The sequence below is a fragment of the Protopterus annectens genome, chromosome 7.part0 (assembly GCF_019279795.1).
Source record: "Protopterus annectens isolate FY-2018-M chromosome 7.part0, PAN1.0, whole genome shotgun sequence".
In the NCBI taxonomy this organism is placed as follows: domain Eukaryota; kingdom Metazoa; phylum Chordata; order Ceratodontiformes; family Protopteridae; genus Protopterus; species Protopterus annectens.
The window spans coordinates 1,021,837,205-1,021,850,297 of record NC_056739.1 but is presented as its reverse complement, the minus strand read 5'-3'; positions in this window follow the sequence as shown (position 1 = coordinate 1,021,850,297).

Sequence of the window (13,093 nt, the reverse complement as noted above, 5' to 3'; positions counted from 1 at the left end):
TTGTGAATGTGTAATAGGTCTGACAGGTTGGGGTCTGTTGAGACTATACATGAGGCAGAGATTGCCTGTTAGTAGCCTGTATAATACTGAGATGGTCTGCAAAGGTTTATGATGTAGGACTTTTATTTATTTATTGAGTTAGTTATTTATTGTGAGAAAAATGTGTGGTTATTCCAGTTGTGAGAAATGTTTGGACATATACATACCAAACATATTTGGGATTAAAATTTACACACTGAAGGTGCTATCATGAATCAAACTATTAAGCTATAACTATAACAACAACTATGGTGAGAAAACAATATTCAAACTAAGTTGGACATGAAGCCTTTTCAACTTGAAATGTTTTGAATGGAACTAATTTTCATCAATCTCGTCTACTAAAATCACTTCTATTTTGTGAGTTGAGGCAAAAATAATTCTTGTATCCATGAGAGTAATTTTGCTAAGATTTGGAAAGTTGCTAATGTTTGTTAATAGGAGCTCTCAATATAAGAAAGTAGTGGTAGCCTAAGGGTAAATTACTTCACTGCCAAGAAAAGGGTCTGTGAAAGAAAAATATGACATATATACTTTAAGATCTAGAGCAAGAACGTATATATTTACTTTGCAACACAATACAGTGTGCTTTTTGAACAAATTGTTCAGTTTAAAAAAAATGGGTGGCAGGCATTGTTTTGTAAGCCATTTTTATGGCCATTTGAATCAAGTTTCCCTGATTTCTTACAGGAGAGGTAAACATATCATGGATATTTCTTCACAGCAACTTTATAAGGCCCAGGGAGAAGATTATGTATGCATCAGGTAAAATATTTGGAAAACATTGTAGCTGTTTATTTTCTTTCATAAAGTTGGGACTCATTTTCAATTGTTATGTCTATGTCTGTTGTGTTAGAAAATAATACCTGTTCTTATTTATTAAATTTTCACTATTACCTTTATTATTTTGGATAATAATTGTGTTTTCTGCTTTTCAGGCATTTTCTTATTTCAATGATTAGTCTACATACCATGTGATGGATATTAAGTAGGTGATGTGAGATTAAATAACTACTATTTATTTTTATAGAGTTTGCAGTTATTACTTGTGCATCTTGTTTTATTTTTTTACACAAACTATTTTATTGTTTTCATTAAAAAATGTAACAAAGAGTATTAAACTTTTAAATACCTTACACTATTTAATATAACATCACACGTTTAAAACAATTAAAAAATGAATAAAGTATTTACAATATTTGCAAATTGTCTGAGACCAGAATATAAATATGTGACACAAGCCATATATAAAATTCCAAAAATCAAATAATGTGAGCATATCTAAGATGAGAAAGTTTCAATGAGGGCTAGTACTTTAGACCAAGGATAATTCTTAAGATTATTAGGAAACAATCTAATCCTCTTGGTTGTTGTTTCTTTAATAGCTGTATTTTTCAAGGATATAAGAAACTCTTCAAATTGTGTTTCTAAAGAATGCTTCCATTTTTCATAATACTTTTCCAGGCCACAGCAAGTCTTGTCCATGTTAGGTAAAAAAATGCCTTCTCTTGGATTTTTTATTTCCAAAATATGGAATAAAACCAACTCTTTTGTTAAAATAAAAGAATCAGGTCATAAAGCATAAAGGAAGTCTTGAATGATTTCCCAAAATGTACATATCATAGAACAGTCATAGAACATATGTGACCAATTAGTATTGCAATATTTTTGCACATCTCCAACATTCAGACACATCTTCCTTTCTAAATTTAGCAACTCTAATAGGAGTCAAAAGCTCTATGTATAAATTTCACTGTAAATAATCTCCAGTAAAGAGCCCAAGATGTGTTTTTAATAAAAAGAAAAGCCTGTTTTTTTTTTTTTTTCAGTTAAAGATACCTGATGCTCTTTTGTAAGAAAATTACAAAATCTATCATTTAAATTACTGGCAATTTTGCTAAAGCTGCATACAATTTGGAAATCAAGTTATCAAATTCCCAGTTTTTATAAATAATATCTTTTAATATTTAAATCCACTCTGGAATTTCATTACTTAAAGAATTGGATAAATGAGACAACTAATAAGAATTAATGCATTAACTAGTAATAAATTATCTGAATCTTTAATGTCAACATTGAATTCTAAGCACATAGATTCCAAAGATTTAATTTGAATTCCTTGAAAGCATTGAAACAAACAATAAAATTGTTGTTTTCCACAAGTATTAAGTATTTGTGCTGATAATTTATCATTAATATTTTAGATAAAGAAAAGGGAATAAGGGATTCAAGCCAAAACCTCTAGTTTAAAATAAAATATATTATTTTTTTTAATTCTTTAAAATTAAGTTTATATAATTAGATTTAGTTGGAAGACAGAAAGGGATTTGTATATAATTACAGCTAAATATCCAAAAAGGATTATATTTTCATTGCTTAAATGCAAACATTTCAGTTTATTTATATTAAGCAAATGATAATGTAACATCTTCCAATTTGTAGTATATTATTTTTAAAAGGATTGCTTTTGCATCTGTATCTATATTCTGGAAATTAATACCTCCAAGGTTCCAAGGTCTAAAGTGATGGAATAAATTTAGTCTAGGTTTATTTGGATACCACAAAAAATTAAGAAATAATTTGTTTATTCCTTTCATTTGATTTTTATTAGGTGGCAGTATAAGATATCAAGTTATGTATAATATTTTTGGAAATAAAATAATTTAATTAATTGCAATCTGTCTTCAAACAAAATTAAAATTTTGTTCCATGAGTTAATTAAATTCAGGATATAATATTTTTGTACTTGAAATTTAAGGTCTCTTCAGTAGTTTTTAATGTATGTATCCATAAATAAAACAGATTAGTAGTTTCTTAATCAAATATATAATTATCAGAATTTGATGAACTCTTTTTATTAATAAGAATGTAATTAGATTTAGAATTATTAAAGTGTAAGTTTGAATTTTTTGAAACTGATCCACAATGGACTTCAATTTTTCTAATATTCCATTAGAAATTTGCAGTGTTAATAAAATATCATCATCAAATAGATAATCTTAGAATTATATTCTTGATTAATCTCCAAACCCTGAATTTCTGTATTAGAATTAATTAAAATGACAAATATTTCCATAGCTAAATTAAATAATAAAGGTGAAAGGCGACAGCCTTGTTTGGTTCCTTTTGTTATATTTATGAAATTTGAGGTAAATAGGTCTAATTTTACATAAGCTTTATTATTATTATTATTATTATTATTATTATTATTATTATTATTATAAATAGATGTAAGGATAGAAACAAACTCTGGAGGAAAATCAAACAGATTTAGCACCTTAAATCAGAAATTGCAATCTAGAGAATCAAATGCTTTTTAAATGTCTAAACTAATTAATATTTCCAACTATTCATAACCTCTATATGAGCATATTTTTATATTATCAGAAGTTTGTCTTTTGTAAATAAAACTGGATTGATCTAAACTGATTAAATTGGGTAAAATTAATTTTAATCTATCTGCTAATAGAGACATAAAATGTATAATCTATATTTAGCAAAGAAAAAGACCTATATGATGAACATAATTGTGGATTCTTGCCTTCTTTTATAACTGGGGTGATCAAGGAATAATTCCAAGAGGGATGCAAATATGTTTGATTTTGTATATTTATCATAACATTATGTAGTGTTGCTATATTTTTTAGGAAATAATTTATATAATTTTGGGATAATTCCATCATTTCAGGAGCTTTGTTGGATTTAATAATTTTTATTTTTTGATTTACTGCCTGAAGGGATATAAGTTTTAATAAATTAAGTTTTTTGTAAGAAAGTGACTTTTTTAACTAAAGATTGATCAATTATTAATGATAAGTCTTTTCCTTTACTTTTTGAATCATAGAGAAATAATAGTTTCTAAAATGTTCTAATATATCACTTGCATTAATCTTAAAAATAGAAATAGATTTTAAAAGTTTGTCTTATGTTTTCAGAATTCCAGCATATATATCACCAAAATGAAAGATTATAAAACATGGTTACTTAATGAAGTAGATAACTTCATACTTTTTAATGATACTCTTGATTCTAATTTAGGTATGGTTTGAGATTATTTTAAAGCACAAACACACACACACACACACACACACACACACGTATATATATATATATATATATATATATATATATATATATATATATATATATATATGGACAGACAATATCTTGGTATAAAAATAAACTAAAAAAATGGAATAAAGAAATATTGGATATTCAAACAAAATTAAAAGATTATACAAGATAAGAAGAGAATAAGCTAGGAATTAATAAGGAGGAAATAAAGGCCCTTAATAAAAATATAATCAGTTGTTATCCCATAAAACTGAATTAGCTTTAAAAAAATTAAAGCTTTAAAAAAATAAAAATTTCATCTTACTCAAGATCTCCTAAGCATCTAGAAAATATTACCAAAAGAATTAAGATCCAAGCAAATGCTAATAATATTAAAGAAATAAGAAATCTGGTAACAAATAAAATAAATACAGACATTGTATTTATTTTATTTGTTACTAGATTTCTATATATTATCTATATCATCTATATTAAACCACTCAATATTTTGCTACTAAAGTCCAGCATTATATTTTATCTGCTTAATAATTGTGAAGTAGAATATTATCTCGAATATAATGTATCAATTTGGCTAAAATTAGTATTTACAGATCTGGGAATGCAGGCAAAGAGACTTGAAAGGTCAGTACTGCCCTGTCATGAGAAATTATTCAGAACTTCTCACATACATGCAAACTGCAGACAGGCCTCTTCCATTTTCTTAATAAATTTACATTACTTATCTTTTGAGAAATAGAATTACCTTTCTTTTGTAATACAGCAGCACTGAATTTAAGATTTTTTTAATTATTTGACTAGAATGTACATGAATGAGAGGAAAAAGTAGCTCACTTCTGCTTGTGTGATGGTATCACATTGCAAACACTGCAGTAGCTGTAGCAGCACAAAATCCTTCAAGATAATGTATTCCAGTTTAAACATGCAGAAAATCCAAGCATAAGCTGTATTATAGCGCAAGGATGAAATAATACACAAGAAACTTCAAGTCTGATAAATAGAAAACTTGTCTACAGTTTTTGCAGTGTGGTACTATTACACAAGCTAAAGTGAGCTACGTTTTCTCTTCACCTGATGTCACCCGAGGTACTACGTCAGCCTTTTGCATTTTATTATTTGTTTACATATCACATTAAGAGTGCATCTTCCTCTGTTCTGCAGATAATCAGTTCCATTCCATAACATACTCTATGTAACCTGCTACATGCAGACTGTGTGAGTGTGTGTGTGTGCATGTGCGTGTGCGTGTGCGTGTGTGTGTGTGTGTGTGTGTGTGTGTGTGTGTGTGTGTGTGTGTGTATGAAAGGCAAATGTGCATATTGCAAATAACTGCCCACTTCCAGGTATAGTTTGTATTACCATCTTGTTTTCATTTCACAGTTATATTGCAAATTAGTATTTGCATTTTTTCACTGTTACACCATATGGCAAACCTTTTGAAACAGATGTATGCCTAAATCATTTTGTAATTAATAAAACTGAAACTAAAGTAAATGACTTAAGCTGTTCATATTTGAGTCAGTCAGTTTTCAGAATGACAAAGTGTTGTACAGTTTAATTAAAGTTGTACTTTTGATCCTTTTACACTTTAGCTACAGATTGTAGAAGTGTGCTTCTCCTGGAAGACAGCCAATTTTAAATATTTGTTGAAGGCATATTTCATATTGAGGTTGATGTCATCTGACACTTGAAGTTATTTTTTTTTTTTTTACTAAAGAGCTTTGCTGAATGTTAGTGAATGAAAGCTCTAGCATGAATTATGTCTTCTGTAATTTAACATTCCCTGAAGGGTAGTAAAGATGTGAAAGAAAATTGGTAAGGTAGCCAGACTGATTCATTCCAGATGTGACCATAGTGTCCCAACAAAAGTTTGCTGGGCAAACTGAAAAAAAATGATGTAGAATCAATATATCTATCAGGTCAGCCAGAAATGAAAATTTAGTTCCCTTAAAATATTTTTGACAGAACAATTTCAGTTCTCTATGTCACAGAAGGTGAGCTTCATATTTATTTTAATAACATTATGTAGAAAGCCGATATGTAGTTACAGGCAGCCATCCCATCATCAACTACACCCCATCATTTGAAGTACAGTATTATATGGATGTCTCCTAGCTGCAAAATAATTTCATCGCCATTTCCAGGGACTGATGTCTTTTTAGTAGCACTTGTAAACATATATACATATATTCATTCATTTATAAATAAATAAATAAAATATTCCTCTTTTTAAATAAAATTATTTTCTGTCTCAAAATTAAGCATTTACTGAACATGTGACTTTTACTGTACTAAGGATTATATAAAAAATATTTACAAAATTCAGTGTAACTAGCTTACTGATTTTGTCAGCTGGGTAACAGTAAGCCCTTTTTTGTGTCTTAGATGTGTTGCAACACCTGGAGATAAGAAAACTCTGTTGTTGAGTTGCAATTATTGGCAAATAATTGTTAGGTATGTCGCCTAAACAAACGGCACTGTGCTACCTGTTGGCTGAACTGTTTGCATTGCCTGATGGAGGTACCAGCTGCATGGCAGTATTGCTATCTGCTAAGTTTCAATAAGGCATGACCTTTCTATGCTGATTTCACTTACAACTGCTGCAGGCAAGGACCATGTCTTCACATGATCCCACCAGGTAAGGACACTATCCCTAGGGCTAAGCCTTGGTAGATGATATTCTCTGTGACATCCACTCTAATAACAGGCTTGAGTCTGGTAGTTAGCAGATAACATAGAGGACTAAAGCTCTGAACTGTAAATGAGCTGCTCCCTGTACCCAGGGTATAGGGTTACATTCCTTAAATCTTCATTTACTTAATGTGTGAGTCATATAACCTGACAGTGCTAGAGGGTCACCCCTGAAAAGGGACAACTGTTTCCTGTGGGCTTACCCAGTCAACAAATATGAAAGTCAAAAATAAAGTCTTTGCAATACATGAATCTCAAAAAGTATTGCTGGTTACAGAAAAAAAGTCCTAGACTAGAAAGTGTTTTCTGTAGGACAGCTTGCACTGCCACACAGATAGCATCCAGAAACTATGAGTCAATATCTTTAAAAGGGGGTGGGGGTTGGTGTAATAATTAAGGTGTTTACCTCACATACACATAGTACAGAGTTTGCTTCTTACCTTTGAGGAAAACTGGCTAGGCTTAAAATGGCCCACAAGAGCAGCTAGCCTAGTACTTACCTAGGAACCTATGAGTCTTCTTGTCAGATATATCCTTCAGCTTAGCACATGGCCACTTAAGTTATTCAGATTTTGTTATTCTCATTAGGTACTATTCTGGGCTGGCCTCGTTTATACTGGAAAGAATTGGTCTGTAGCAGTTAAAGAGCTTGAGCTTTGCTTACTCTTCAATTTTTTGTTGTTTGTTTCCACTGTTCAGTGTGAATAGTACTTTGAAGTCTGTAACAATTAAAAGTTATATGTTTAAAAGAAAAAAAAGAGTTTTTTCCTTATGAAGTAAAAAAAATGTTTTTCATTGTATCTTTGTGTTCTCAGCTATTTCAATGGATCATACTCAATCTAGATGCTGCCCATAAATGTTTTTTTTTTTTTCAGAAAATGGTTGACATGGGGCCTGCATGTTAATATGATCCTGTTTTAATGCATTCTTGTCCCCTTCCCAGAATCCATTTCAAGTCCCCTCAATATGATTCATGCTAGTCATAAGAAAGTGATATTGTCTTCCATAACTAGTAAAATACAGTGGCAGCAGTGTTCGTCACTGGCATCTTATAACTATTTTATAATAGAAGAACTTGCATTTTCTCTGAAAGACCATAATATATATTTTTCTCAGGGCTTATTTTAATTTAAGTTATTCACAGCAGTTATCCATCTCTGGCCATAGAAATTGTAGGAATTTGTAAGGATTGTTATTTTGTAGGTCTATGAGCACTAACAGACCCTCACCACACCATCCTAAGATGTAAAGTTACCACTGCAATTCAAGGGAAGTGATTAACACTTCTACTCACCACTGTATGCAACAGTAGAAAGATAAAGCATTTTTTTCTTTTCTTATCCTCAATGTTGGAGAAATAGAGAAATATGCTAATGTGCTTACTGTTTTTACTCAAAAGTATTTTACAGTACAAAAATGAAATAAAGAACAGTAAAGGTACAACTATCTATATTTGAATTTGTGTTACAGGATTTTTTTTAAATGAGGCATACCTTCTCCCACTTCTGCTGTATTACTGTCCCTTGATTTGTTATATTGCAACATACTAACATTTCATTAAAAGCACAATCTTTGAGCATGATAAATCAATTGTTCTGTGTTTAAGACTCACTCTGCTTTTTATAAAACTATTGTATACATTCTGTTACTATACAAAAAAGGAAACTATTATGGGTGCTATTTTTTTATATGCCCAAACTGAGACATTCTTACTGAAACTTGAGACTATGCAAAATTAATCATGCCATCATTATATGAAAAATAATTATTTTCATCTTAGTACCAAATAAAGACTTTGTAGTCGTTTATACACTGGTTTCTGTGACGTTTTAATAAAAAAGTCAGAAAATATTTTTCTTCTAAAATATCAAGACATTTGCTAGTTTTCATCTCCACAGGACAGAACTGCCAAAATCAGTACTGCCCTGCAGAAAGAGAGAGAGAGAGAGACTATGTTTTGAAACACTGTTTCTCTTCCTTTCTGCAATAAAGGCAGTGGAATCTGTTTCACAACACTCTGACTTTTTATAGCAGCTGAAGTGATTGCCTATACAAGTTTGTAGGAAGCACTTGAGAAGAAAAAAATATAGATTTCCCTAATTCAGTTCTAGGTCATGCAGTAGATTCAAATTCCTCTGCCAAAGTTTGTGAGATGTTAAGCTTTAACTCATGAACATCAATGTGGTGTGGAATGTCACACCTCTAGCAGCCTTGCTTTCCAGAGCATTTTCTGAAAAATCAGCTTCAAAAGCATAAGATATACAAATGTGAATATTTTAAGAACAATAAACTCTATCAAAACAGTAATAATTAAGGAGTTTACCTCGTGGACACATAGTAAGCCGCGGTGGTGCAGCAGTAGCATTGTCGCCTCACAGCAAGAGGTTCTCCCGTTCGATTCTCGGCTGGAGCGCCTTCTGTGTGGAGTCTGCATATCCTCCCCATGGTTGAGTGGCGTTTGAAAGACATGCGTGAATGGGCATGTCTTCGTTGAAAGTTGGGCATCGGACTGGCACCTTAGCACTGTAAAAATCGACTGCCAATCATTAGCAGACCAGAGTTCCACTGTGGCGACCCCTAACCAGGAAAAGCCGAAAGAAAAACAACAACCTCACAGACACATAGTACAGAGTTTGCTTCTTACCTTTGAGAAAAATTGGCTAGGCTTAAAATGGCCCACAAGGGCAGCTAGCCTAGTACTTACCTAGGAACCTATGAGTCTTCTTGTCAGATATATCCTTCAGCCTAGCACATGGCCACTTTGGTTATTCAAATTTTGTTATTCTCATTAGGTACTATTCTGGGCTGGCCCCATTTATAATCAAATAGCAATGTTATCAGTAAGAAGTGTTCTTTGCAGTGATAATAGTCAGCATATTCATAGTCATTCCATAAATACTATAATATATTATTAATTTACATAAACCCAGAATAATATTTTTGCTAAACTTTCACAAACAAATTGTCATAGCTTTAAAAATGTGTAACATAGACATATATTGCTAGAACACATTGGTTAACCAGACATAAGCTTTAAAATGACAGTAAGAAATCTGTCTCTAAGTGCAGGTTTATTTACATATTTACAGAAATATAAAATATATGCTTAACTGTATAATTAGCAATATAAATAACACTGATTATCTCTCAAGATGTGCAACAAATATCAAAGACAGTTTTCTTCAACAGCATCTAAGGTTTCAGCTGATGCCAGGTAACAGTTTATAAGTCACTTTGTTTTTGAAATATTAAGTATCTCAATTACAGTGGGATATAAATGGACATTGACAATAAATGTTCCTTTTTCTCACCATGGTATTTCACACCAAACCCCTCAACAGCATCTAGGTCTCTTAGTAATTAAATTCTGATATGTCTGGACAATTCCCGTCAGTTTCCCCTGCCAACCCAGTCGACATGGGCATACTAACACAGTGTAGCGAATGCCTCATGTTCATGGACAGTCCCCTTCTCCTAGCACTTAATTCTTCTACTTGCGAGAGATGCATCTACACCAGCAAGCTGGAATCCATGCTCTCTAACACCACAGTCAGTACTCCTGACAAAGAGGAGATTGCCAGCTCAAACACCACACCACCCACATCAGAGAGTCACACACCCACCTATGCAGGTGTCCTCAACAAAAACTTACCCAAACAACAGGGACCCCCAAAACATTCACAAACATTCCACATACAACACAAATCACATCACACACGGTAGTCAACACATCAGTGTATTACAAACACTGCCCATTAAGCAAAAAAATAAACCAATGCAGCTCATAAGGCATAACAATAAACTAGTTATTGATGACTCAGTAGTGAGACACACTGATGTCCCCCTCACCAGATTCAACAAGGAGAAAGTCACGGTCAGCTGTTTGTCAGGTGCTAGAATCTGCCACATTATGCATGCACTTAAGTCTGTCCACAACAGGTACAAGTATGACTCTGTCATTGCCAATGTCAGTGTGAATGACATGAGATGTACCTCCCTGAACTATATGAAGAGAGGCATGACTGAGCTCTCAGAGTATGTGTTCCAGGTAGGTATGACCCTAGCCCTAAGCAGCATCTTGCCTTCACCAAGAATGATACCGCAATACCAACAAAAAATGATTGACTTCAACAATTGGCTTAGTTTCTGGTGTCTTTCCAGGGGGATTCAGTATCTACCTGGGATGACATGGTTGACAGCCCTCGATATTTTGCCAGAGATGGCCTCCACCTGTCACCCCTGGAGTTCTGGATCTTGGCCAAGGCTCTTGTCTCCTCCCATTGTGCCGTTTTTAGGCTATGTCCCAAAGACAAATCTTCCTACATAAATGATCTGTCCAAAAGCAAATTGAAGGTCATGCCGCTCAATGATAGGAGCCATAACCTGAAAATGCACTCACTGGAAGTTCTCCTTACACTGGAAGATGCCGATGTCTGTGCAGTCACAGAAACTTGGTTCAGGGCTGCAGAGAGCACCCCTGCCTTACCACACTTTCTGACTCCAAAATAAAGTTGGAAAGACTAAGGGTTGTGGAGTCTCCATCTTCATTAAGGACAGACACACCTCCAGAGTGGTTTACCAGCATGACACACTGGAATTACTCCAGGTGCAACTGACAGTTGGCAAGACACCCATCCAAGTTATAGCCAGCTATAGACCCCCTCCATGACTCAGGACACCTACTCCTTCTACCTGGATCTACTTGACTCCCTCAAGCTACCCCCTAACACTTTGATCCTTGGTGACTTCAACTACCCCACCATAGAATGGGTGAACTGTTCCTGCACTAATGCACTCACCCAATGATTCCTTGACTTCATCAGTTCTAATGCACTAGAGCAGCTGATCTCATCCCCTACAAGGGGATATAACATACTGGATTTGGTTCTTACCAACATGGGTGACTGCTGCACCATTCCCATAGTATGCTCTTCCCTGGTGAGGTCAGATCATCGGTCTGTCTCATTTGAAGTTTCTATCCCACCCAACCCCTCCCCAACTGTAACCAGGCTAAAAAACTTCTCAAAAGCTGACTACAACCACTTAAGGGAGGGTATCTGCAGTTTGATTTCACCGTCCCCCTAAGAGGATATGGACAACTATGCTGAACAGTACGCCAGTGCAGTATACAAGCACCTGTACAACTGCATGGACTCAGCCATACCCAACAGAACTAAAACCTGCTCCTCAAGGAAACACAAACCTGTCTGGTGGACATCCTCTATCAACAGTCTTTACAACAAAAGGAAGAAACTGTTGTCCAAGGGTAAAAAGTAACAAATTCCAAATCGGAAAAACTCCCTCCTTCACCTCAACAAGCAAAGTAGATGACTAGTGAAAACTTCCAAAGCCAATTATGAGTTGAAACTAGCCTCTGAAACAAAGAGAAGCTACAAGTCCTTCTTCAGTTACGTTAGGAACTTCCAAGGCAAAGTCCAAGTTTGTTCCATATTAGTACTTAATGGTACCACTTACACTGATCCTGTTGACTTAGCCAACCTGCTAGCTGATAGGTTCAATGCAAACTTCACCCCCCTATCTCCCCCAAAGGCCCAGTCAACATCCCTGATACCTGTCCCACACCTCGCATCTCTGTAGATCAAGTATTAAAGGCCCTATCCAAGGCAAAGAACACAGCTTCCATGGGACCGAATAGTATCTCCAGCAAGAACTAGCTTCACCATTGAGCACCCTGTTTAATCACAGCCCAAGTATAGGCTTTATTCCAGCAGAGTGGAGAACCACCACTGTCATCCCCTTACACAAAGGTGGTGCCACTACTGACCCGGGAAAGTATCACCCCATTAGCTTGACAAGCCTGATCTGTAAAGCCATGGAGCATATTATTATGGATCTCATAAGCAAGGGCATAGGCAATGTCCAAGCACTTGACCCCACCCACTTCGGATTCATCAGGGGCAGATCTTGCCTATTGAACCTAGTTGACTTCTTTGAGACGGTCACCAAGGCCCTGCATGAGAGAAAGTCAGTACATACAGCTTACCTTGACCTGGCCAAGGCCTTTGACACAATCCCCCACTCGGGTATCATCGAAAAGCTAACACAACTTGGTGTTAATCCCTATCTCACCAGATGGGTGGCCAACTGGTTGACAGATAGGACCCACAAGGTCAAAATAAGTGCCACCACCTCTGACAGCAGACCTGTCACTAGTGGTGTTTCCCAGGGATCTGTCCTGGGACCCCTACTGTTTGGCATCTACTTCTCAGAGGTCCAGGCAAAGACAAAGGGCCTGTAGCTGACCAGGTTTGCAGATGACTGTAAGTTGGAT